Below are 27,853 nucleotides of genomic sequence, written 5' to 3'. Positions count from 1 at the left end.
TTTGATTCAAGTGGGTTATGATCTCCCATTTTTACCCCATATACAGATTGCAGAATCACATCAGTTACACATCCATTGATTTACATATTGCCATACTAGTGTCTGTTGTATTCTGCTGCCTTTCCTATCCTCTACTATCCCCCCTCCCCTCCCCTCCCCTCCCCTCTTCTCTCTCTGCTCCCTCTACTGACATTCGTTTGTCCCCCTTATATTATTTTTCCCCTTCCCCTCACTTCCTCTTGTATGTACTTTTGTATAACTCTGAGGGTCTCCTTCCATTTCCATGCATTTTCCCTTCTCTCTCCCTTTCCCTCCCACCTCTCATCCCTGTTTTTTTTATTTATTTTTTTGTACCAGGGATTGAACACAGGAGCACTTAACCACTGAGCTTCATCCCCGCCCCTTTTTATTTTTTATGTTAAGACTGGGTCTCACTAAGTTGCTTAGGGCCTCACTAAGTTGCTAAGGCTGGCTTTGAACTTGTGATCTCCTGCCTCAGCCTCATGAGCTGCTGAGATTACAGGTGTGCCTCACTGTGCCTAGTCAGTTGATTTTTTAACAGGATGATATGAACAAATTTCAGCACAATTGAAGCAACAGTCATAGGGAACACTGGTTGCAGAGGCAAAGAGGAATGTAGAATAAATAGAAAATAAACTTTTGAAGATCAATAATAGGTAGACAGGAGAGGAAGAAAAAGATGATAGATATTGCAAGTACTTGACTTTTAGGCTAAGACACAGCTGATACACAAGCTTTCATTCTCTCAAGGCCAAAAGCAGACAACAAAACAGCTTGTCAGTGCAGAAGAAAAACATCAAAAGGGTCAAAATGTGCTCTGTTGTCCCTGGAGAGGAGAAATGCAGGAGAAGATAAGGTGAAACAGGATGGAGCAGAGACTTGGAGAGCCATGAAGGGTAAACTGATGAAGAGGGAGGCATAGAGGGAAGGGTGCAGGAGATAGTGGTAACCTCTATTTTAGCAATAAGGATAGTATTGCTTATAAAGGCAAGGAAAGTTATAGAGTCCTTCAGGCAAGGAAAAATAACAGAAGACTTAATGGAATGAGGTGAGAGAGGCCAAAGAGAGCACAAAGGCTTGAAGAGCTACTCAAAATTGTTAAGAATGCAGAAAAAAAATATTGAATTAAAAAAGGCAAGAGGAAAAAAAGCAGAAATTTGTTATTATCAGAAGCAATAAAAAATATAATAGCAAATTTGAATTCTCTTTTCCCCAGAAAAAAATTAAGTTCTACGTGTTCTCCCAAAGTGTAGTCACACATTTCTCTTTTTTCCCCTGATTTTCCACATCATTATTGTTTTAATACAAAAACTATTACATTCAATAGGATTTGTGTGTCCACAAACATTACACATGTGAGTTATAAAGCACAATAATTAAATGACTACCCAAAAGTGCACCACCCAGACCAAAGTACCAAAAAATTAATTAAGCATCTACTAGTATGCTTGTCTCCCTCCCTCCCCTCCACCTTCCTTTTGCAGATAACCTTTATCTAAAGCTTTCACAATACTTTTCTGTGTAATATACTTCCAGTGAGATTTTATAGGGCTTCCAGGATTCCTTTAACAGGTTGAGTTGAACACATTCTGAAACTTTTTTTTTAACATCAAGAAAGAATAAAATCCAAGAATCCAAATTCAATATTTACTATCAAGAATTTACTACCAAGAATTCAATATTTACTATCTCAAAGTAGTTTCTCTCCTGGGGTGCATTTAAGCTCCTATCTCCATTCCTTTCCCTGGCTGGTCAGCATTGTTTGGCCAGGCTGGTCTACTGACCTTAACACAAAGGGAGTCCACATTCCATGTAGTCTAAGAGGCTAGGTCAGCTCTTCAGGTGAGCTTTCCTCCCTCTGTTGCCCAGGGAAAGTGACTTTTGGAAGTCAGGAATATTTCATCACCAAAGCAAGATGAAGGCTGTTTGTTAAGTAGGATATGTAATTGAACAAGAAGAGTTTTATTACTTCTGGTTACATTTTGCAGTCATGTTCAATACAAACCAATCCATATCTTATTTGTGCCTGTTTTCTCCACATTACCTTGTAATATTTGCAGATACCTGCATGTAAAACCATCATTATTTTTTCTTGCTGGAGCTTAAGCTATTTTTAAATATCATATGACTAGAAATTTAATAGTCATTTAATACTTGAAAATAACACGTACAACTGGGAAAGAACTTCCTTAAAACTATTTTTAAAGAATAAGGTGAAAAGAAGAAAGTGTGTGTGTGTGTGTGTGTGTGTGAGAGAGAGAGAGAGAGAGAGAGAGAGGAGAGAGAGAATCTGTATGATATTAAACAGTAAATCGTTAAATTGTTCTTCCACTCCTTAATTCAGTTGCTTCATAGAATGCTACCTACTTCACACAATACCAAGGTTTCTAATTTGTCTGATTTACTCTTAAAAAAAAAACAACCTTTTTCTCCTTTTGAGTTCAAACTGTCTTTATGTAAGGTAAACTCAGATATATTTCCATTTTTCTCAAGACTTCACATCTGACAAAATGGTCATGTTGGTCATATTTAAAGAAGAAACCATATTGTACATAATATAGTTAACACAATGCATTGTTCTTAAAATAAGAGTGATAATAATCTCTGAAAGACCCAGTGGGTGTCTCCCATATTCATCTATTAATTTCTTCCCAGTGTAAAAAGTCAGTCTCATCTTCAACTCAGGACAAAAACATGAATAATGAGTAATTGCAAATTAGTGTTCTCCTTAGAAAGAATCAAATTATGTAATATTGACAAGTGTGCTTAGAAATTTCAAAATTACATTAATTCCTTATATATGTAAATCAGGAACAGAACACACTGTTCTCACCAAACACTCTTTTGAGAAATTTCACAGAAGGCTATTGTAAACTCCTAAATATTAACTCAGCATAGTTTTATTTCTATATGATTAGAAAAAACCTCAATGGAAAAATACGATCTCAGTGGAAAGGAACTTCTGAATCCCTTTTTGTTGTAGAAGTAGGGTTGTCAAAATGTCATGTTGTTGAAAATGGGGTCAGTGAGAACCGGCTTATGAACTATGTAGTAAATAGAGCTAGATATTGATATTCCACATCTACCACAGTCACATGCACAACAAAATTTTCTAACAACTCCCAGAACTTACTGATAACACCTCATTTTACTGCCTGGTTGGACAATTTTTAGGGCCATATTTTAGCTGATTCTTAAAAAGTCAAAACCAATTCCACAAATGTGTATATTTCTAGTCACCCTTGGGGCAGTGATTTCCCTTACTGCCTTCTATAGTACTTTTAACAGTTTTGTTCCTTCCTTGCCATTTTGAGATTTCACATGGCTACCTCAGACCCCTTATTTCATGGGATTGCCCGATTTTTTAAGTCATTATTGTTTTAAAAAATGTGTTCAGTTACTTGCTTTCTAAATTATCCTGCAGATCATCCAACTGTAAGCTGAAATATCTTGCACTTTACCCAAGGCAATTACAGAATACATTATGTTGTACAATCAATAAAATCCCAGAAAAATCAGCCCTGATCTTATATTTGAGCTAATGCAATTCGGGAGAAAGGCCTCTATTATTTGCCTTGGTGCTTTCAAAGCATTATGGAAATGCATAAATACAATAATTACCGTTTAAATAGCTGTTCCATTCTAAAAGCACAAAATCCGTGATTGAGTTTTGCCAGATAATCATTGAAAACTGACATAGAATACTGCCACGTTTTTTGTTTCATTTGTCAGAATGTTTTATCACCTCAGCTTTTCATTCTATATTCAGAACATAATTGAGTGAAATGCAGTTTAAAATGAAAAGAAATCTATTCCCTTTTATGAGCACATTCACCCATTAAAGGTTAAATAAAAGGTGAAGAGCATTTAACTTATCTGAATACAAATGACTTCACTTTGACTATTTAAACATTAAATAGTAAATGATCAATTTCCATCAGTAACCAAGTTTTTCCATGTTACTAACTATATGGGTATATATCTTTTGAAAAGCTTACATGATGTAGTACTTACTTTGATTTCTTTAGTATCTTTTTGGTAGGAAATTTACATTAATTTTAGGAAGTAATTTAGATAATCTCTTATTAGCTCTGAAATGTTTGTGTTCAAATACATATACACACATACATGTACTGTTAGAAGATATTACTGTCTTTTTGATGCTAGTGAGTCTTAGTTAATGTAATTTTTTATTCATCAGTATCTTTTTCTCTGTTTAAAAACTGGAGGAAGATTAAAAAATGGTTTAAAATTTTCTTAGAAAGAAATTATAATGAACCTCTGTTATTATGGGTAAATTAATATTTCATGCTAGTATTGTATCAAAATATCAATTTATCTGTCTATCTTATGGATTTTCTTTCTTATAGCATTTTGTGAAACAGACTTTAGAATAAATACAGTTAATTATGTTTAAAATAATTCAGAAATAAGTAAATTATATCCATATAGTTGAGTAGTGGAACAAATTAAAACTGCAGAACTTGTTTTGTTGCTGTGCATCTCTTGAAAAACTGTGCCCTAAAATAATTTTTGCCGTCAAACTACTGCATAAGTGAGGAGTAATTAAAACATGTGAATGCATCATCTTTAATTATATCTGATTTGTATGTTGCCTATAAACATTGTTGAGATGATCTCAATTGGGATGGAGTAACACACATTAAAATAGTAAATTATAATCTCAAAAATTTTAGGCTATAGGGATTGGGGTTGTGGCTCAGTGGTAGAGCACTTGCCTCACATGGATGAGACACTGGGTTTGATTCTAAGCACTGCATATAAATAAATGAATAAAATAAAAGTCCGTCACATCTAAAAATATTTTTAAAAATTTTAGGCTATAATAATTTTTGTTATATGGACCATGTTTACTATGTAGACTTGTTTAGAGAGGAAATATAGAAATAATCAGAAAATCAATAAACAATGTGAGGATTAAAACATTTTCCTGGATATCAGCAAAATATCACCTCTTAGTATACTGATGTGGTAGATTTTTTTTTCCACTGATAAAGCTAAAACCATGTTGAATTAATATGACATTTTTCTTTTTAAGAACTCATATTCTCCATTGCTGTTGTTTGATAATATTCTTGCAAGGAGTGGTTAGGAAAGTTTTTGATATTTAGAATTCAATATTTTGTGGATAAGAGACTTTGAATCATAGCTAGTATTTGAAGGAGGCTTAGACATAGTGTCCAATCCTCTCCCTCACCCATCATCACCGATGGTAGGCACTCATTCTCCACTTAAATATGAAGAATAACAGGGAACTTACTTCTTTGTGAGACTGTTCATTCAGTTGTGATTTGAGGCAATTTAAATTATCTTAAAGACGCTTCTTTATACTGAGACATGATCTACTTATGATTTTTCACCCATTAATCTCAACTTTGATTTCCACACAAATAAGGTTCACCCTCCATGCCCTTCCGGAGGTTGTGTGCTCTGGTGGAAAAAGAAATGAACCACATGTCACCCAGCACACTTGGGGTCAAGCCCACTGTCATCATAGTCAGCTGTGGAAGTGGTGACTTCCTCTGTAGACTAAGAGCAAGGAATCATGCCCACCCTTCCTTCCTGGGTCATACAGCTCTTGTAACAATCAACCAAAATAGCACGTGGAAACTCTTTCTGAAATAGAAACTGTCAAGCAAATAGGTGATTATTTCTCTCATGACTAACCACTCAGCTCTCTTGTTCCTTTTGAGTCTTCCTTTCTTTAAGGCAAGACATTCCAAATACCTTAACCAGTCACTCTGTGGTATGGATTTAGGTCATCATTCTCCGTTCTCTTTGGCTTGTCAGCATTTCTACTGAGATGATCTCCATTGTCTATGGCCATACCATCTTGAACACACCCAATCTCATCTGATCTCAGGTAGATAAGCAGGGTCTGGCCTGGTTAGTACTTGGATGAGAGATGATCTCCAGAAGAATGTCAGAGATGGATGCCTACATTTATTTCCTCAAATAATTCTCAAAACATTATCATTTCAGACAATGAAACCAGGAGGGCTCAGAGAGGGTAGATGACATCCCAACAGTCACACAGTGCTTCATGATGGGGCCAATAGTCTAACTCTACCACCAGAACCTGTACTCTCCAGCCCTTGTGGAATCACCCGGCATTTGTTAATATTGAGTATATTGTATCAGATATGAGGGACATGAAATTCTGTCTTCATAGAACTCACTGTATAATAGAGAAGTTAGATAAGGAAATCAATACTTGTCAAAAAAAATCACTGCAAAAATACAATGTGGGAATTGTCATAATGGAAGTGAGAGGGGTCACACTATTATCCCTCTGGGCACACTACTTTTAACCCAGGCAGTTGAAGATTTTTTTCTCTTGCCAGCTAGCACCTGGTAGATGACATCATGGAAGTGTTCACACAGAAGAAAGCATGCTTCTTGGCAGGCACATTGCTGAGGGGACCCACAAGTCGAGGAGAGAGTTAAACATGGTCATCTGTAATGTGCTTTTAAACTTTTGGATTCTATAAGCTTGAGCTGGAGTCAAACAAACTCTAAAGTCATATTTACCTAAACTAATATTCCACTACCCTACACATCTGCAGTTGATTGTTTAGAAGCTAAGTGCAAAACTTGACATTTTTCTCTTATGAAATTCCTCCTGTCAAACGTGTCTCACTGTTCTTTTGGAAACTGCTTTCATCATTCAGCATGACCACTCTCAAGTCCAACCCTGCATCTTCTGTAAATGTTATCTGCATGCCCTCTTTGTCCTCATTCATCCAACCGAATTTATTAAGCTTCTGCTCTTGGCCAGGTGCTGTGCTTATGCAGGTAGGGGAGGCACTCTCAGGCCAGTTACTGGAGAAGCCACAGAGTGCCAATGCCATCAATGAAAGATGCACAGGGATGGAGGGGAGCATGGAGAGAGTGATGCCTAACTGAGGTGGGGGGATGGAGATGGGACATAGAGTGGAGACTTCTTGGCTTTGTCCTGAGATACATGCTACAGTGGAGAGAGGGCTTCAAGTGCTTCGAGCAGGGGTGCACTGTGGACAGTAAAGAGAGAAGCAAGGAGGATGGAATTTGAAGAACTGTGAATCAGTTCAATGGGGCTGTAGTACAGGACACAAGAAGGCAGAGATAGTGGGAATGATGCTGGGATGGTCTTTCAGGAGTCACTGAATGAAGGGTACCCAGCAAACTGCAATTGAGAGTCACTCCAGATTTACATCAGTCAGTGCCTTTGTGAGTGAGAACCAGTCCTTCAGTCAAAGGACTATGTAACTTACTCATCATTAGTGCTATTGTATGGGTCAAGAAATGGAAAGGGTGAAGGTAAGAATAACAAGAAGGAGAGGAAGAACAAGGAGAAGAAAAGTGACTTCTGACTACAAAGGCTGAAAATACAAAACTGTAAGGGAGGTATTATTTCAGATAGATAGAGTGCACTGTCAAGAGTCAAAAACGAAGAACCGTCTAGAAGGATCTCTCTCTCTCTCTCTCTCTCTCTCCCCTAGGGATTGAATCTAGGGGTGCTTAACCATTGAGCTGTATCCTCAGCCCTTTTTTAATTTTTATTTTTTTATCTTGAGGCAGATTCTCACTAAATTGCTCAAGGCCTTGTTAAATTGTTGGCTGGCTTTGAATTTGAGATCCTCCTGCTTCAGCCTTCCCAGCTGCTGGGATTACAGGTGTGAACCGTCAGTCTCTGCAAACTCTCAATCTTGATGCAAGAGCAAAGTTCTGCTTCTAAGAAGCCTTACACATTAAGGTGAGAAACCAGAACTAAGCCAACTCTGGCAACTAAACCACCCCAAGGTAAAAGCAAATTCAAAAGACATCTCTCTTATATGTAACTTTGCTCAATTGGTATAATTATAGAATAGTTGGTCCCTTGTTAAATGAAGTTAATTTTTCGATAAGGAATGATTGGAAAAATCTTTAGATTCTTTATGTATCATAAAGGAGCTAATTACCCAGTTACTGTAACAGATGATCAATAAATAATAAATGAGTTTTGCAAATCACTAAGGATTAGTTTATCACATTTAATTTAGATATACAAAAACATATATAATAACACCTAAATGAGTGAAAACTTACCACCTTAAATGGAAGCAAGGCTGGAGTCAGGTATTCATGTTTTTCATTGTTAATGCCTTGGTACTATTTGAGTTTTGGCTATATTAATGTTATTTTAGATATGTAAAAATAAAGGAATATGGAAAATGAGCTAGATGTAGAAATATTTTTTAAATGTTAAAAAGTAGAGATACAACTATCTACCCAAAGACAAAATAAAAGTTATAATTTAGATTTTACTTAGAAAAAAAAGAAAATCTTTAGAAAGAATGATGAATAAAGGTAGGAACAATTTTTTAACATGGACTATTTATCCTAAATTCATTAAGTGCTCTGTATCTCTAACAACAAATTACTACCGAGACATCTTGGTTTATTTAAGTTTTCCAGGCATGTGGTAATTAAGAAAAACCAAAATTAATTGGATAGTGGGTCAGCCACTTCAATAGATGAACAATGAATCTGGCTTCTATTACCACATAACCAGTGGAAATGAGAAATCCCTAATTTAAAAAATACTTTAAAAATGTTGCATGTGGTTGTGAACATTTTGTCTCCCCCTCTAGATTTAAATTCATGGGAAACTAGGAAAACTCCCTGGGAACTAGGAAAAACCAGTGTTAGGTCTCTTTTCTCCTGACTGAAGACTGGCTAGAAAAAGAATACATACAAAATATTTAAGCACTGAATAACAAGCTCTCTTTTTGGAATCAGCTCTCTGATGATAGAGCCAGATTTGAACAACCATATCCTTTTTCAAGAAGCATTTCATTGAAACACCAGAGAATGTGTTTTATGTAACTTTACTGTCTCAGTAGCGTTCACAGATCCATTGTTGTCCCCTCTTCTCTCCACTGTTCTCTGGTGCTGGTGACATCAGTCACTTTTGAACCTAGAGTTTATATTCATTTTAGCTGGCTCTTTGTGGTATAAATCAAGTGTTGATGTGACTCGATTTTATCTTGATTCTTCTATTTTCAATGGCCTCTTAAGATCTTTACAAAAAAACCAAGCAAAACAAAAATATTTCTCCTCAAGTTGACTGTATCCTGCTTCTGTGCATTTCTTTTTGACCACATCCTCCACACTGTTATCTTAAGGACATTCTATTGATAGGTCCTCCTGGTGTATTGACTCTGGAGTACATGATGCTGGTCCATACACCTATAATTGAGATATATAAAATAAGAAAACTGGTAGCAATCACTACTAGTTCAATCCATTGTACATAATTTGGAGAGGTTTAGTTTTTGCATATCATAATTTCTCCTTTCCCATTAAAGGATGTTAAAGATATCTGATAACTTCATCTTTTATTTTAAAATTATTAGTACAATAGAACTTCCCTTGGTTCCTCCTTCTGCACTTATGTTTTACACTTGTCTTCTATCTGGATTTCATGGTGTGCGCTTACCCCTCTATAACTGTCCATTCGTATTTTATTTGAACCACACACATTTTGTGGATTCATTTCACTCAGTACAGTCATCCTAGTAACAGGAGAGGGTCAGACTTGGACTTCAAAGTTCAAATTCTTAGTCCTTCCTTTATTGACTATGCAACCATTATGGATAGAATTATGTTCCCTGAAAATTAATATGTTCAAGCATTAATCCCCAAAGTGACTGTTTATAGAGATAGGGCCTTTTAGAAGATAATTAATGTTAAAAGATGTTATAAAGGTAAAGTCTTAATCTGGTGACTGGTATTTTTATAAGAAGTTAAAGAGTCACTAAGATCTCTCTCTCTGAGAACATACAGAGAAGGCAGCCATTGGCAAGCCAAGAAGAGACATCTCACTAGATACCAACATTACCTGTACCTTCATCATGGACTTTTAGCCTCCAGAATTGAGAGAAAGTGAATTTCTGTTGTTTAAGCCACCCTGTCTGTGATATCTTGTTATAGCAGCCTATCAGACTGACATAGTGACCTTTAATGGATTTTTGAACTTTTGAGACTTAATTTTATTGTAAAATTAATGCTATTCTGTATGTCATATTTTTGCATTGAAGAGACAGTCAGATGATACATTCGAAACTTCACACAGTGCTTGGCACATGGTAAGTGCTCAAAACTCATTAGTTATTATTATTACTTCACTGCAAAATCATTCACTGTGACATGTGTTTTTGTAATTGAGAATTCTTGAGCCATGTTGGGACACATTGGTCAAGAAAAATTTAACTAACAGGAACTCTGCAAAGTCCCAGTCAATCTAAGTATGTACCCGACTTGATTGTCCTTGCCAACTATGCCGTAGTAATAATTGATGAGGCACTTTATAGACACATTAATCAATTAAAAAGACAATTTGCCCATGGCTAGGAAGTAATTACTAATTAGTATTAGGAATAAATTAATAAGGTTATATCAATGCAAAAAAATAGTGGAAGAGAAGGCAGAGAAGGCAAAAAAAAGGGCAAAGATTGTTGATTTTCAAAACAACAACATGCAACTTCAGAAAAATTCCCCTTGCCTTATGTGTAGTTTTCATCAGGATCGCCTTCATTTAGAGCTACCACTGGTTCTCTGTATGATGGTCCCTGCTTTTATCTCTACACTAAACTTCTTGTTGACTTGGGCTTTCTCTAATGGTTAGATCTTCAAGTCACATATATTAAATAGCTCCATTAATTTTCATTTTTTTTCTCTCTCTCTCTTTGCCGGTCACCTTGGTATATAAGGTTTTCAATGTTCATCAGTAATATCTTTGTATATTTTTCTGAAAAGAATAATTTGTCCATTGAAAGATTTTATTCTTGATCTAATTAAGAAGGCTTCCCTCTCCTCCTCCATTTCTTCCTGAATTTCTGTCTCTTTGCAGATCATTGAAGAGCACTGGGCCCTCATTCTTCAGCCTGTGCCATAGGATTTCTGCAATTTTGTAGATGTTGGCATCATCTACTTCCTGCTATCCCTTTTGTCCATGTCAACACTCCATGGCTGGTAATCTATATTTCATAACAATGGTCATTTCTACCTTCTACGGGTGACTAAACACCACCAAATTCTCTCATAGATAGATCTTCAAGTCTATCCATTATACACATAATCCCAATGTGCCTAAGGACTTTCAATCACAAGAATGATTTTAAGAAAAGTAAGGTTTAGGAAGAATGCAGGTCACAGTGAATGATTTTGCAATGAAATAATAATAATAGCTAACGGGTTTTGAGCACTCACTCACCACTTGTCAGTCACCGTGGTACCTGTCAAATGTATCATTTGGTGATGGCTGAAGACCACCAAATGTTTGTCCAGGCGGGGCTCAGAATCTTTGAAGAAATCAGTTCTGAGATCATTCAATACATTTGCATGTTTCTTCTTTAGATCAACAAACTGTATTCACTTTGTGAACTGCTATGCTGTAGTTAAATTCCATAATTTTCAGACTAACATTGGTAACACTGCTTCCTAAACCTTACTTTTCTTAAAATCGTTTTGTGGAAAACACTTTCATGTTCCCACAGATGCTCATTAGAGTCAGTTTTGCTGCCAACATTCATCTTCTTATCTTCTTTCATTGTCAAGACTATGACACATCTCTTTTCACCTTTGTTGTTGTTGTTGTTGTATTTTTATAGTTCTGACCATGTTTACATTGGTGCCACCTATTTGCTGAGCCATCTTTACTTTCTGCTTTAACTTATTAAAATTTTCCCTTACTATCTTCATTAATTATATTTGATTGGGAACATCTTTTTTTCTTTTTATACCTTCATGAAATTTAAGTTTTATAAGCTTCCACACTGCCCTGGACATCTTGAAAATAGACTGAGGCTCACCTATCTTTTATGATCCCTCATAATTAAATGTTGCTCATTTATAAGGACATCTTTTGCATTTGCATTTGGAATTATATTAGAATGGCCGTGTTTAAAGTATTTAGCTTTGTGCTTCCCAACCTATTTTTTTTATTTCTTTGAACAACATTGTCCTGAATAAAAGTTTTAGATTAATCAGTTATTTCAGTTGTTTGTGAGTATATACTATTACCCAGAATTTTGGAGTGCATAGGTGGTTTTAGGACATTAAACCCAAAGTGAGCCTTTTTATGTTTTGCATGTGTGTGCATATGTTCATGCAAGCACATGTGATTTGCATGTTTTTAAATTTTGAAATTATTTTAGACTTACAGAAGAGTTGCAGAGATAATACAAGCACTGCCATGTATCTTTCTCCCAAATTTCCTTAATATGAACATTTTCAATAACTGTGTTATATTTATGAAAACTAAGAAACATTGGTACAATACTAAAAACTACGTTATAGGCTTAATTTCTACTAATGTCTTATGTTACAGTGCCAAATCCAGGATTCTCTTGTTAGTCAGCTTTCCATTATTATAACAAATACCTGAGATAATCTACTTACAAAGATAAAAGGTTTATTTTGGTTCAGAGTTTAGGAGTTTTTTAGTCCATGATCAGTTGTTCTTTTTTCTCTGGGCCTGTGACAGTACACCAAAGGCTGGGAGCACATGGAGAAGCAAAACTTCTTATCTCATGGCTGGGAAGCAAAAGAGAAAGTGAAGAAGAGAGCATGGTCCCACAATCCCCTTTGATGTTAAGCCTCCAAAGACCTAAAGACCTCCCATGAAGCTCCACCTCTTAAAGTTTCTACCAATTCCCAATATTACCAAACTGGGAACTAAACCTTTAGCACACAGGCCTTTGGAGGACATTCCAAATCCAAACTCTAGCATTCACATTACATTTAGTTGTAATGTCTTTAGTTGCCTCTGATCTGTGACAACATTCTTTTTCTTTTTCTTTCATGAAATAACACTTTAAAAGGTATTGTCCAGGCATTTTGTAGAATGTTTCTCATTTTGTCTGATGTTTGCCTCTGTCTTATGACATGATGTAATGTTAAGCTTGGTCACTTGGTTTATATGGTCTGGCAGTTTTATACACTGTAAAGTTATGTGTTTTTTGTAATTAATAAATATTTGGGTAAAGATATTCCAGGGCTATGTGAACTGCTTCTCCATAAACTTCATCTATTTAGCATTCATTGATTGATCATGCCTGTAGCAGTTATTATTTTGGTGTTCCTATAGTATTTCTTGTTTCTTCTGCATATATTAATTACAAATCTTCTGTAAGGAATAGTTTTCCTCCTCCCAAATAATTTATTTACCCAGTAATTTATTCACATCAGGATGGGATCATGGACATTTATTTTACTCTTAAGATATAATCCAACTCTTTCCTCACTTTGCTACTAGAAATAATTTCTGCTGGCTCCTGTGTCTTTTTAAATATGATATCATCTTTTTTAAAATAAAGTTTTAATTCTGAATAATTTTAGACTTTTTAAAAACAATTGCAAATAGTAAAGCAAGTTCCCATATAGACATGTTTTACTTTATTTCCCCTATTTTTAGCATCTTATACTACCATGGTACATTTGTCAAAACTATGAAACCAACATTACTAGCAAAGTACTTCTCTAGTCAAAATTACTGTCCTTTGTTAATTCCAAATTTTGGATTTAACCAGTTGTATCATGAATGCCTTCTTTCTCTTTCAGGATCTAGTCTGTTGTAGCATATTACATTCAATTTTCATGTCCTCCCAGTCTCTGGTCTGGGATGGTTTTTTAGTCTTTCCATGTTTTTCATGACCATAACAATCTTGAGGAATACTGGTCAGGTGTCCTGTCAAATAAATTACTTGGGAGGAGAAAAAAAATATTCCTTAAAGAAGAATTATAATTGATAGATACTTTTCTCATGATTAGAACAGGGTTATGGGTTTTAGAAAGCATACTAAGAAGCTGAATGAGGCAGCTTCATGGCTACTTAGGGCCACAGGAGAGCCACGTGAAGTCTCTGGTGATGTCAACTTTCAGTACCTGGCTCGGGCAGTGTGTGCCAGGTTTGTCCTCGTGTACTCTATGGAGCAAGTCACTAAGTACAGCCCACCCTTGAGGGCAGAGGGGTAGGAATTTAGGTCCTCCTTCAGGAAGGGAGAGTGTCCACAGATATTATTTAGAATTCTTCTGAAAGGAATATTTCTCTTTTGTCTCATCAGCCTTATTTTTGCTCTAAGAATATACTCAGCTTCTCTGAGAATCCCTTAGGCCAAATCTCCAGTTTCTTGTTTTCTTATTATTTTCTTCCTGTTGATCGTGCTTATTCCATGTGTGTTTTTAATTAGTGCTTTATGGCTTCTTTGGAACTGTATTCCCTTCCCTTTTGACACATCTCTTCCACTACTCTCAGGGCCCCACTTAATGTCTGCGCTGTATCTCTGTGGGGCGGCTACCTCTGTCTCTACTCTAGGGCTGCTCTCTGCTCTTTATCAACAGAATATCTACAGCTACTTTTCTGGCTTGGACTGATCCTAATCTGAGGATTTTAGTCCCAGATGGAATAGTCTCTTTTCGCTACGCTCACCTAACACTGTTCTGCTGTTTTTTTTTCTTTTGCTACAGCTGTTGTTTATCTCCAACTCCTCTGTTTTCCTTCCCGTTTCCACCCACTTGACCATCTGCAAATCAGTGAATTTATTTTCTTCTTCCTCCTCTTTTCTTTACTCTTCCCCAAGGGGTCTCCTTGAATCCACGTGGGTGCATGTTACCTGCCTGCCCAGTTGTTGAACATCCTTACTCATGGTGACCTGGTCCTTGTGAGCTGTCTGTCTCCCTCTTACTTTACTATTTCAGGTTTCAGAAACACCTTCTTTTTCTATGAAGTTTACACACAATTTAGTTATGTTCTTGTTAACCATACTGCAAAACCTGTAAACAATACTTGTATAACTTCTCTAGTCAAAATTACTGTCTTTCGTTAAGTGTTTGGACCCTGCTAAGTGCTGTACTATATAATTTATATTTATGGACAGTAATTAATATTTTGTAATTAATAAATATTTGGGAAAAGATATGCCAGGGCTATGTGAATATCCTCTGAATTCTTATGACATATCAGTATCATACCCATTTTATAAGCAAGAAACCAAGGCTTGGAAGGTTAACTAACTTATAAGTTTGCTCATTTAATTTTAAAATCCTTGATATAATTCTGAGTCCTTTAGTTAGCATGCAGATAAATCTGGAGTCATCTCTCTAGCACCTTCTGGCTCTCTGGACAGCTTTTGAATTTTTGATCCAGTTTAAATGAAAGTATCTAATTTGTGAGCAAAATTATCCTCATCTTGCTGTAAAATTTGAAGCTTCTCCAAAAGCCATGACTTTGTCCAATAACGAGTGAGGGTCTTACTATGTATTTCATATGTATTATTTTATATAATCCTCATAAGCAACATTTGAAGTCAATAGGATTATTATTCCCATTATGCCCATAAGAAATTTAATTTTAGTAACTTGCCCATTCTAAATACACAACTGACTTAGTGCCAAACTGGAATTTAAACTCATATGGTCTAAATCAGAGCCCATACTCTTCACTCATCCACTAGACATCACAGTATTTCTAAAAGCCAGCCGTATCTATGCTGGTACTGCTTTCCCTTAGATACCTGTGTGTACAAGATCTGCTTCTTTGACTTTCCATCCTCAGCCTTAAGTAAGAATTATCATGTGGGCATAAAATTTTTATTAGGTCTCCAAGGTTAAATGAAGACTTTCATTTAGAAAACATCATCTAACATATTCTCAGACCATGATATCATATTTATCTCCTGGCCATCAAGGAGATTCAGTCATCACGGATCATTAGGAGTTTAAACAGTTATTAATCACAAAGAAAATAAATCTTAGGATTCTGCTTTTATTCACATATTCCAGGCAATAGAAAGAAGAGAGTCACATTAACCACTACACATTCATTTCTCAGTGACATATTCTTACAGATTTCCAAGTATCAGCAATTTACTGGATGCTCTCCTTCACGGAGCATTTTGAAATTTCATTACCACAAGTTTTAAGGGGTACTCAAATACTTTCATTTGCTTGAAAGATTGCTGCATTGGATACCAGACATAACAAGTGAGCCATGGATTAAGACTTAAAAATCTTTGAGATTACAAAGATATTCATTATTAGGGAATTGATTATAATGGGATTTAACCTGTTGCAACTAATTAGTGCTAGTTTTCTAATGGAGCTGAAGCTTAACAGTTTTTTGGCAATTTCAGTTGTATGGAAAGCCATGCATATTTTACAAAATCTACTTAGATTCCAAAGAGCGTAGTAAATTAGAGAATTTGAAGAAATAAAACACTGAGGAAGGTGAGTAGAGCATGTTTTTCAATAGCTTGCTCTTGAACTGTTTCATCTGCGGTATCTACTAGAAAAAAGGACAATAATAAAAATGACTGAAATATAATAAAATTTGGGAATAGATTATTTTCCAAAAACCTTCTGAATGATCACTCCCTTATCTAAAAAAGAAAGGCTTCAGATTTTCCACCTTCGGATTTCACCTGTATCACTACAGTGAAATATGCAGTTACCTTTATCTCAGGCTCTGCATACTGTTCTTTCAGGTCCCTAGACTCTAGGTTATTGCCACGTGAATCGATATCATTCCACGATATAAAACTGGTTGTTTCTGAAAACAGATAATGCAGCACTTTTCTGTTAAACTATCTTTTCCAGTGACCCCATTACCATGAATGACTTCACTATCAACAGCAGCCAAGTATCTTCTCATAACTAAAAGATGCAAAAGGCTTAATGTTCTTTTTGAATAGCGATGACATGCAGTTGGTATAAAATTCAAGGAGCACAAAACATTATAGATTGAGAGGAACTCTTCTTCTCCACTGAGAACCTGTGCACTGTTTACCTTCACAGAGGCATCCACGATTGCCAGTTTCCTGTGTGTGCACTTCCAGAGGTATTCTGCTCTTTCCCCTGAGTCCAGGTGTTTCAAACATGATCACCATGAAATGAGTTTTTAAAAAATCAACAGCTTTATTGAGTATAGTTTACATAAACAATTATCCTATCTTAAGTCAAGGAAACATTCCATGCTTGTTAGTGAGTTTAGAGTCATGTGACCATTGCCACAGTTCAAATTTAGAACATTATGTCACTCCAGAAATATTACCGGTGATCATTTGTGATGACTCCCTGTTCCCAACCCAGCACCAGAAAACCTCTAATTTATTTTTTTGTCTTTTACATTGACTCTTTATGGACATTTTCTATAAACACAGTCATATGACATGTGTTCTTTTCAACTGATTTCTTTCACTTATCCTAATGTTTTCTTAGATTCACCCGCAATGTAGCATGTTCATTTTACTAGTACTTTTTTTTCATAACTGAGTACTGCTAGTGTCAGACAGAAGACTATCTAATGCAGATGTTGGCTGTTCCTCATCCTTTAGCTTCTCCATCCACATGTGTCTTCTTTACTCAATGCTGACCCTAACTCACAATGCTGACCCTAACTCACAATATTGAGTTTTATAGTAAACCTCTCAGAAGATTTACTAGGGAGGCAGAAGAGTATGTTAACTTTATACTTCTCAACCAAACAATTGGACAACACCTAAGAGGCATTTGTTTTCTCCCAAGATTCCTTTGATTTCCTCCTATATCCAGGGCCCTCCAGTTAGCTCTTTTATTGAACCAGAACCCAGGCTTTTTAGCTTTCTAGTATTCCCACTTCCTCTATTTCAGTTTTGTTTGCTTACCTTTCTCCTTCTAAGGAACAAAATTTCCTCTTTGAGAAGTCATTAGAGGACAGGATAAAGCTTCAAGGATGGGGAACTGTAGCAAAAAAGGATTGATAATATCCAATGTGTAAATCAAAGTATTTCTCCTTAACATAAACAATGATATCCCTTAAAGAGGAAAACTTTTGTGTGTGTGTGTGTGTGTGTGTGTGTGGTACTAGAGACTTATCCCAGTGGCTCTTCACCACTGAGCTACATCCTTGGCCCTTTTTTGTTTTATTTTGAGACAGGGTCTTATTAAGCTGTGGAAGCTGGCCTGCACTTGTGATCCTCCTACCTCAACCACCCGAGTTGCTGGGATTACATACCTAAGAAATGTTTTGATGAATCATTGCTTTTATCCCTTTCTTCTTACATTAGCATGAAGGATTTTTTGGGAAGCAAGTGAGAGGGGAAGGTCTGAATGAGTCAAGTTCCAACTGAGTGGTGCCTGTAGCAGAGATGTCTGTTTTAGTGGGCGTTCTAACATGCCTGGGTGGGTACCTTCCTCTCAGTGCTGCATGATCTCCATACATTCAGGTACTTTAATGCTTGATAATTGAGGACTTTAGTATTTATGTGGTAAAATCTTGATTAGAAATTCAGCAAAAGACATTAGAGCTCTAAGTATCTGGGCTCAAATCGCAGCACCCCCACTTCCTAGTAAAGTAAATCTCTGATAAATTGCAAGGAAGTACTCAATGAGTGGTTGATTTTTATCTCCATATTTTCTAGAAATTACTGTTTCTCTCTTCTGTCAACGTTTTACCTTTTCTGTTCACTGCTGGATAAATATATTCCCAGATAATCATTAATATATTGAGTTCTCAGATTTCATAGATAAAAGGACTATCACAACTTAATTCCATCAACTTAATAAAACATTTAATTTTGAAAGTTCCAATATGATCAAAAAAAGGTCATTATCCTGATCACTAGTCACCAGCAAAAATCAGGAAATAAATTCAGAGATTGCACTTAAATAGAATCTGCTAAAAATAACACCTAAAAATAGAATCAGAATTGTTTTTGTGTAGCACTGTATCCTTAACGGTCACAACAGTCCCTTGCTGTAAGTAGAGTTTTGGTAATTAACTCCAGAATGGGAGAGGAAATCCAGGTTCAGTCACATGAACATGAGCTGAATCCTGGGCTTTTCCCTTTATACTATAAAAATTGATTCAATGAAATAAATGACTTTAAGAAGCTTCATAAGTTATAAAGCATTGTGAAAAATATAAGTAGTTGCTGTGATTGTTCTTATCTTGTACTAGGCAACCTAATAAATCTTAGAAACTGAGACTTGCCACTATTCTTCAAACCAAAGCATTTAATCCCACTACCAAAATCTTCAGAAGGTTGAGCTCTTATCAAACTACTGTAATCTCAATTTTTATTCTAAATAAATATCAGCCTCTCCCCTAGGTCTGAGTAAGTAAGAGAGGATGAGAAGAGAGTTGGCCTTCAAGATCTTCTGGGTTTCTTTCACGAAGCAGGTTACCCAGGACCAAATCTCCAAAATCTTTGCAAAGAGAAAATGCATTTTACTCATTAAAGTTTGGTTAGAATTAGATACTGGAATCATATGGATCACAAAGTGTCTTTGCCCTAATGCCTCCTGTTTAGAGTAGAATTTTATGATGCTGGCTTCTGCATGGCTGCACTCCATTCGGCCTTGTGTTAGAGATATCTTGCTATGTATTCATTGTTCTTCCACCATCCAGGGTGACCCCAAACACCCACATCAACTATTCAGCATTAAAGCAATTCTGAAAGGGACTTGCAGGTCTCTTTAACATCATTGTTTCAGTGAACTTTCTTGAGGTTACTATTCTACAGAATTCCTGGAAACCAGACAATGCTTCTTTCCCCTTTAGATAAAACCATAGTCATTCATTTCATTTATTGAAAGAATCTAGATTATTTCCTAGGTGAATTTAATCATCTTTATATTTGAGAAGATGAAAAAATTTTACAGTCTTGGGGAATATATTTACATATAGATGTTGAATAACAATCTCCTGTATCTTCTCATCAATAGGGTTCCTGAATAAATTCTTAGTATATTTCCTATAGACAAAATTGAAATATCCAACTCGCTTTAAAAGAAATCTTATGAAACCACATTAAAGACATAACAACTCAACACTGACAGATGTCTGTCAACTTAAATTAGTCTCAGTTTAGAAAATTTAATGGAAAATATCTCTATGCTTTCAAAAGCATTTGTTTTCCTTTTCCATCATACAGTAGAGAGCAATGGTAGAAATCTTCCTGAACTGCTAATGAAATTGACTAACTGGTTATCTTAAAAACGTTCTGTACTTCACACTCTATTGAAATATGGGAGAGTGGTCTGGGCATTGTTGCTATGGGCTCTTGCTCTTCTTGTGTCTGACACAGAGCGCCATGGACGAGGAAAGGCCATCAAAGTAAAAGAATGCCAGGTGCCATCAAATGGAGGTCTCTGTGAATCCTTCAGTTGACATAAGTTTACTGTCTACCATTAAGATTCAGTGGGGAAGAACTCTTCCAACTTCTGCATGAAGGGGATTTTAAGCAACAACACTGGGTAAGAATTATGAACTGGATTGTGCTACCCTCCCCAGTGCATATGCTAAAGTCCTAAACTCCAGTGTCTCTGGTGTTTGGAGACAGGGCAGAAGAAATTAAGTGAAAATGAGTTCATTACAATTGGACCTAATCCAACAGGATGGTGCCCTCATAAGCAGAAGCCATTAGGACACAAACACATACAAGGAAACGTTACCACCTGCATGCTGGAGAGAGGTCTTAGAAAAATCATCTCTGCTGATACATGGTTTTGGACTTCTAGGATAACAATTGTGAGAAAATAAATGTCTATTGTTCAAACTACCATAGTCTGTGGCTCTTTGTTAACAGATTACTATAGAATCAATAAGCATTGCCCAAAATAGCATGCCACTGTCATTAATTCTATGGGCATGGTTGGTATGGGCTCCATGGCACTTTTAACACCAAAAGTTGAAAGGTGCTATTCTATACAAACCATTCACCAAAAGGCTGTTGAAAGAATCAATAGTAAAACCAGTACTTACCATATGATCTCTAGGAAGCAACAAGCCCTTTGACTCTTAGTCTTCTCCTTACATCTCTCCCAGATGACAATACAACTGACTTGGGAACTAAACTGAATGGTTGAAAATAACTGCTATGTAATTTTACTAAGTAAGCAAGGCTAACCTCTCTTTTCCCATTAGCAAAATGTAGATAATAATGGTACTTGACCCTATGATCGTTGTGAATATTAGAAAGAAAATTCTGGTGTGTTCCCATCCTCCTTCCCTTTCTTTCCTAAAGTCTACTTCTCTTACTCAGTCTTTCCACCTCAGTTAATGGCAACTCCATCCTTCCTGTTCCTCAACTAAATGTGTCAACTTTGATTTATTTTTTTCTTGCAAACCTCACAATCAATCTGTCATAAAATTTTGTTGATTTTACCTTCAAAATATGTCTGGAACCTAATGGACTTTCATACCCTAGACACCCATGACCACCAAGGTTAACCATTCTCATGTTTAATTTTATTTCAATAGCATCCTAAATTGCCTTTCAAGTTCTTGGCCAATCCCCTTGTTTGCTCTGAACATGGCAGCCAGAATCCTTTGAAAATGTAAGACACTCCTCTGCTCAAATCCTCCAATGAATTCCTAAAGTAAGAACCAACAAGACTTATAATGAATGACTTACTAGGCTCCATATAATATGTATGCCCCATTCACTACATGAAATATCTGACTTCATTTCTTCCCCACCCTCTTTCAGATCACTCCTTTCAGGCAACACTGACCTCATTAACACTGACCTCTTTGCTCTTTGAACTCACCAGGCAGGCTCCTGCCTCAGAGCCATTGCACTTGCTGTTTCCTTTGCCTGAAATGTTTTTTTCCCAGATAAGCTTCACACTCTTGGTTTGTAGTTTCACTGGGAGCCTTATTTAAATTTGCACCTTCTACTCAATATTTTTATCTCCATCTTTCTAGATTCTTTTTCATAGATCTAACATTTAAGCACACTGTTTTTATTTTTTATCTTGTTAACTCTCTTTCCTCACTAGAAGATAATTTCCTTAAGGAAAAGAACTTTTATCCCTTGTGTTAACTAATGCATTGTTTGTGTTTGGAACATCCCTAGCATCTGGCTTATCATATGTATCCCATAAATATGTTTAACAAAGGAATAGAAAGGTTATCTGAGATAAAATGCCATTTTTTCATGTTTAATACCAATAAAATGAATACACATAAAAGAAAGGATTAAAGGGTGGACAAGAAGAGAATTTTAGGAAATTTAAGAAGTTTAAAACTTAGCATGAAGATTTGAATATTTTCACACATTCTGACACATCCCAGCATTCTAATGGGCTTTTATGAACTATTCCGAAATGCCAGTGTATAAATGTCTTGTGGTTTAATAAGTTATTTGGTTCTTTTACCCCTCAGGAAATTCATGCATATGTGTGTGTGTGTGTGTGTGTGTGTGTAATCATATGGAGATCATATGAGATTTTCTGGTATTTATGTGTATATGTGTGTGTGTGTATGTGAGTGTGTATACACACATATACATACATATACAATTCACCTTACATATATGAATTGCAATAATAATCATGATAGAATGTGCATACTGAACACTTGATATATTTAAGAATTATACTATCTTATCTAATCATGCAAAAATGCTTAAAAATGTATTTATCATTGCAGAAATGAATGTTGGTATAAAATGAGGAGTGGGTAACAGGGTCAAATGGTGGTTCCATTCTAAGTTGTCTAAGGAATGTCCATATTGCTTTCCAGAGTGATTGCACCAATTTGTATTCCCACCAACAACATATGAGTGTGCCTTTTCCCCCACTTCTTAGCCAACATTTACTGTTGCTTATATTCTTGATAATTGCCATTCTGATTGGGTGAGATGAAATCTCAGTGTAATTTTTTTTTAATGTTTTAGTCTAGTTGTAAGTGGATACCTTTATTTTTATTTATTTATTTTTATGTGGTGCTTAGGATTGAACCCAGTGCCTCATATGAGCTAGGCGAGCACTTTCTGCTGAGCCATAGCCCCAGCCCCAGTTTTGATTTGCGTTTCTCCAATTGCTGGTGATATTGAACATTTTTTTTTCATATATATTATGATGATTTGTATTTTGTCTTCTGGGAAGTGCTTGTTCAGTTCCTTAGCCCATTTATTGATTGGTTATTTGGGATTTTTTTGGTGTTAAATTTTTGAGTTCTTTGTATATCCTGGACATTAATTAATGCTCTGTTTGAGGTGCTGGTGGTAAAGAATTTCACAGTAAGAGTTTTCTTAATAGAAAGGATTGTACTTATTTTTTGGAAACAGTTAACTGTCTCTTGCCTATTTGAAAAAAAAAAATTGAAAAGGACCAATTGTATTTTTTGGTTTAAAACTACATTACTACTTTCCCAAAATTTTCCAAAATTGATTGTGAAAGAATTTAATAAAACAAATGATACTGTTAGAGATCAGCCTACATGGGTCTGTGGGACACCCAGACTCACAGTAGGCCCAGGTCTATCCCTCCACCTGCAGGCACCTGCCAGAGCCCAGTCTCCAGCACAGGACCACCCCTTCCAACCTGCAGACTACTACTGCAGGAGTTCAGGCCTGGCCCAGACTTGTGAGGGATCTAGGTCCAGGGTACGTCCAAGTTCACCCTCCACCCCACCTGGGAGCCTAAGCCTAACCCACTTCCATCTTGGGACACTGCAGTCATCTCCATAGCCTTTTCCACGCAGTAGCCCCTAACTTTTTGACAACAGACAGGGCCTAGAAGCAGCTACACCTCAGAGCAAGCATCCCAAAGAGAGTGTAAGGCCCACCCTTTCAGCCCCATTTCTGTAAGACATTGCATCCATCTTGGGGCACTTTAACTATTATCTCAAGTTACCTTGGCTGTTGCTGCCACCACCATTAGTAGCAGTAGCATACATTGAGGGACACCAGCAGGGTCTGGAAGCCCAATATCAAGGTGAGGTAAAGATAATTTGCACGGGTACTACAAGAATATAGGGTAGAAACTGTAATATCTAAGATCAACACTGCAAGAAAGGAAGACACATAAACAACATGAAAAAACAAGGGAGGGAACCAAACAAACCACAACATTAGAATAACAGAACCCATGGATAGTGAAGTGGATGAAATGTCAGAGAAGGAGTTCAGAAGGTTCATAATTAAAATGAACTGTGAATTAAAGAATGACCTAAATGAGCAAACACAGGCAAAAACTGATCACTCCAACAAAGAGATAAGAGAGCAAATACAGTAGCAAAAGATTACTTCAAAAAAGAGATAGACACTCTGAAAAAAATCAGTCAGAAATCCTTGAAATGAAGGATACAATAAACCAAATTAAAAAACTCAATAGAAAGCATAACCAACAGACTAGATCACTTGGAAGAAAGAATGTCAGATAATGAAGACAAAGTATACACTCTGGAAAATAAAGTTGATCACACAGTGAAGATAGAAAGAAACCATGAACAGAAATCCAAGAATTATGGGACAGCATCAAAAAAACCAAATCTAAGAGTTATTGAGATAGAGGAAGACATAGAGTTTCAAACCAAAGGAATGCACAATCTCTTCAATGAGATAATATCAGAAAATTTCCCAAGTATGAAGAATGAATTGGAAAACCAAATACAAGAGGCTTACAGGACACCAAATGTATAAAATTACAACAGATCTACACCAAGGCACATTATAATGAAAATTCCTAGCATACAGGATAAGAATAGAATCTTAAAAGCCACAAGAGATAGGAATCAGATCACATATAGGGGGAGACCAATTCGTATCTCAGCAGATTTTTCAATCCAGACCCTCAAAGCCAGGAGATCGTGGAACAACATTACCAAGCTCTGAAAAAAAATGGATGCCAACCAAGAATCTTATGTCCAGCAAAATGAAGCTTTAGATTTGATAATGAAATAAAAACCTTCCATGATAAACAAAAGTTAAAAGAATTTATAACTAGAAAGCCTGTACTACAGAACATCCTCAGCAAAGTATTCCACAAAGAGAAAATAAAAAACAATGATGAAAATCAGCAGAGGGATATATTACACTAAAGGAAAATCTAATCAGAGGAGAAAGCAAGTCACATTAAATACCAAAAATAAACAAAAATGGCTGGGAATACATATCATATCTTAATAATAACACTGAATGTTAATGGCCTAAACTCACCAATCAAAAGACATAGACTAGCAGATTGGATCAAAACCAAAGATCCAACAATATGCTGCCTCCAAGAGACTCATCTCATAGGAGAAAACATCCACAGAATGAAGGTGAAGGGTTGGGAAAAATCATACCATTCACATGGACTGTGGAAGCAAGCAGAGGTTTCCATCCTCATATCAAATAAATTAGACTTCAAACTAAAGTCAATCAAGAAGGATAAAGAAGGACACTACATACTGCTGAAGGGAACCATATACCAACAAGACTTAATAATTATAAATACATATGCCCCAAACAATGGAGCAGCTATGTTCATCAAACAAACTCTTCTCAAGAGTCAAATAGAACACAGCACAATAATTTTGGGTGACTTTAACACACCTCTTTCATCATGGATAGATCTTCCAAACAAAAGCTGAAAAAAGAAACTATAGAACTCAGTAATACAATCAATAACTTAGACTTAAATGACATATATAGAATATTCCATCCTTCAACAAGAGAATATACTTTCTTCTCAGCAGCATATGGATCCTTCTCTAAAATAGAAAATATTCTATGCCACAAAGCAACTCTTAGCAAATATAAAAAGCTAGAGATACTACCCTGCATTCTATTAGATCATAATGGAATGAAATTAGAAATCAACAATAAAAAAAGAAATAAAATCCACTCCAACACCTGGAGACTAAATAATATGCTACTGAATAAGCAATGGGTTACAGAAGACATCAAGGAAAAGATTAAAAAATTTCAGAGGTGAATGAGAGCACAGATACAACATATTGAAATCTCTGGGACACTATGAAAGCAGTTCTAAGAGAAAAGTTCATTGCATGGAATTCATTCCTTAAGAGAAGAAAAAGTCAACAAATAAACAACTTAACATTACATCTTAAAACCCTAGGAAAAAGAACAAAACAACACCAAAAGCAATAGAAGACAGGAAATGATTAAAATCAGAGCTGAAATCAATGAAATCAAAACAAAAGAAACAATCAAAAAGATTGACCAAAAAAATTTGTTTCTTTGAAAAAATAAATAAAATTGACAGACCCTTAGCCATGCTAATGAAGAGAAGGAGAGAGAAAATGCAAATTACTAACATACGTGATGAAAAAGAAAATATCAAGACAGTCACTAAAGAAATATAGAAGATAATTAGAAATTATTTTGAAAACATGTACTCCAATAAAAAAAAATATGGAAGGCATCAACAAATTTCTAGAGTCATCTAGATAGCCCAAATTGAATCAGGATGCTATAAACAATTTAAACAGATCAATTTCAAGTGATGAAATAGAAGATGCCATCAAAAGTCTACTAACCAAGAAAAGCCCAGGACTGGATGGATACACAGCTGAGTTCTACAAAACTTTTATTTTGTTTTATTTTATTTGCAGTTCATCCTCTACTCTTTTTTTTAAATTTTTTTATTATTAGTTGTTCAAAACATTACAAAGCTTTTGACATATCATATTTCATACTTTTGATTCAAGCGGATTATGAACTCCCATTTTTACCCCGTATACATATTGCAGATTCACATCGGTTACACAAAACTTTTAAAGAAGAATTAATACCGGGGCTGTGGCTGTGGCTCAGCGGTAGAGTGCTTGCCTTGCATGTGCGAGAACCTGGGTTTGATCCTCAGCACCACATAAAAATAAATAAAGGTATTGTGTCCAACTACAACTAAAAAATAAATATTTTTTTAAAAAGAAGAACTAATGCCAATACTCTTCAATTTATTTCAGGAAATAGAAAAAGTGGCAGCACTTCCAAACTTATTCTATGAGGCCATTTTCACCCTGATTCCAAAACCAGGCATAGACACATCAAAGAAAGAAAACTTCAGACCAATATCTCTAATGAACATAGATGCAAAAATTCTCAATAAAATTCTGGCAAATCAAATAAAAAAACATGTCAAAAAGATCGTGCACCATGATCAAGTGGGATTCATCCCAGGGATGCAAGTTTGGTTCAACATATGGAAATCAATAAATGTAATTCATCACATCAATAGACTTAAAGGTAAGAATCATATGATCATCTCAATAGATGCAGAAAAAGCATTTCACAAAATACAGTACCCCTTCATGTTCAAAACACTAGAAAAATTAGGAATAACAGGAACATATCTCAACATCATAAAGGCTATCTATGCTAAGCCTCAGGCTAACATCATTCTAAATAGAGAAAAATTGAAGGCATTCCCTCTAAAAACTGGAACAAGACAGGGATGCCTTCTTTCACCACTTGTATTTAACATTGTTCTTGAAACACTGGCCAGAGCAATTAGAGAGATGAAAGAAATTAAAGGGATACACATAGGAAAAGAAGAACTAAAATTTGCACATTTTTTTTTCTGATGACATGATTCTATACATAGAAGACCTTAAAAGGTCTTCAGAAAACTTCTAAAACTAATAAATGAATTCAGCAAAGTAGCAGGATATAAAATCAACACCCATAAATCACAGGCATTTCTGTATATCAGTGACAAATCCTCTGAAAAGGGAACAAGGAAATCTACCTCATTTACAATACCTCAAAAAAATACTTGGGAATCAATGAAAGAGGTGAAAGATCTATACAATGAAAATTACAGAACCCTAAAGTAAGAAGGCAAAAAAGACCTTAGAAGATGGAAAGATCTACCTTGCTCTTGGATAGGCAGAATTAATATTATCCAAATGGCCATACTACCAAAAGCACCATACAGCTTTTATGCAATTCCAATCAAAATCCCAATGGCATTCCTCATATAAATATAAAAAGCAATCATGAAATTCATCTGGAAAAATAAGAGACCCAGAATAGCTAAAGCAATCCTTAGCAGGTAAAGTGAAGCAGGTAGCATC

The sequence above is a fragment of the Marmota monax genome, unplaced genomic scaffold, assembly GCF_021218885.2.
Source record: "Marmota monax isolate L192 unplaced genomic scaffold, Marmota_monax_Labrador192_F-V1.1 WCK01_AAM20220418_F8-fsc00001, whole genome shotgun sequence".
In the NCBI taxonomy this organism is placed as follows: domain Eukaryota; kingdom Metazoa; phylum Chordata; class Mammalia; order Rodentia; family Sciuridae; genus Marmota; species Marmota monax.
The sequence above is the reverse complement of the archived record's forward strand: the minus strand, read 5'-3'. Positions refer to the sequence as shown.